Genomic DNA, 1,276 nt, shown 5'->3' with positions numbered 1-1,276 from the left:
TATTCCATTAAATCGCGTCATCATTATTGCGTAGAATTAAGACAAGAGATATACATTCGAACGTACGTATCATTCCTTTCATGTTTTTATTATCCGTAGGTTATCCCAGTGCCTTTAACCGATGACGTCACGAAACTTCTAATTTATGATTGCGGGCCTGATTTAAATGAAAACCGCCACGATTATACCCTATCGAATAAACTTAAGCATATGAATATTTGCGAAATAATGCAAGTACATAACGAATGACATATAGATAAAATAACACTTACGTTTAACAGTGAATTTAAACAGTGACGTCATAAACCTCCCAAAAAGCTGACTGGCCATCAGGAAACGTCACAGTCCCGTCGACGCTGATTGGCCGTTGGGAAACGTCACAGCCCTCGTCGACGCTGATTGGCCGCCGCGATTTAAATGGCAGATTTGAATCCGTCTCGCGAGGAACAAGAGGACGACGCAGACGCTCTCTCGATTTTCCTGCAAAATGGCCCAAAATATCGCACCAGGGAACAGCACGACGGCGATCCGAGTAAAGGAGCAGCGACAGAGCCATAGCGGGAGAGACTCGCACTCAGTCAGTAAAAGGTGGAGAAATTAGCCCGTTTGTTCTCAGGGGGTTTAAAGGGACGTCGCGCAGAGGAGGTTTTTTAACAAAGGCCGATTTTCTTCTCATTTCGATGGCTTTTTTGGATTTTTCATCTTTGAGCCTTTTTATCCGTTTCTTGTGGGTGCTTTGGTGAGTTTGTTTTGAGTCTGGTCTGGGCGGTTTTCCCTACTTTTTCCTTCCTCTCTCTTGTCCTCAGGAAAGGGAAAAGGAAGAGTTAGGAGAAAGAAAGGTTAATATAGATTTATTGGAGTTTTAGCGTTTGGAATTCTTATGATAATGTCTAGGGTTTTGAGCACGATTTTTTAAAAACCATAACAGAATTGCTACTTGAATTGTAGTCCTGTGGCAAACGTTAAGGTAAATAATACAAATTCACTTTTTGGACACTGGCTTATGAACATTCAGTGCTCTGGCAAAGGCCAACACTACATGTATACTCACTGCTATGAAAACTATTCCAAGGTATATCTTATTACATGTACATGTGTATACAGGTGCGAAAAGGTTTTGCTGGCCTTTGCCTGAGTGCCAAGAATATACATCAGAGCAACTGTGGAATAGACTGTGAAGTTACTGGCTGTGTTGGAGGTACGTCATCCCCAATCACACTGAGTTTCAGATAGCTTCTGGTCGAATACAGCCAATGATAATTATCAGAACATATTT

General features: G+C 41.7%; 1 pseudogene; it reads left to right on the top strand.

Moving 5' to 3' along the window:
- Positions 1-360: 360 nt before the first annotated feature.
- The window catches only part of LOC119591094, a 5,433-nt pseudogene continuing 4,517 nt past the window's right edge, over positions 361-1,276 (top strand).

Source organism: Penaeus monodon, chromosome 28 (assembly GCF_015228065.2).
Source record: "Penaeus monodon isolate SGIC_2016 chromosome 28, NSTDA_Pmon_1, whole genome shotgun sequence".
Lineage (NCBI taxonomy): Eukaryota > Metazoa > Arthropoda > Malacostraca > Decapoda > Penaeidae > Penaeus > Penaeus monodon.
Note: the sequence above shows the minus strand (reverse complement) of the source record. Positions and strands in the feature narration are given on the sequence as shown.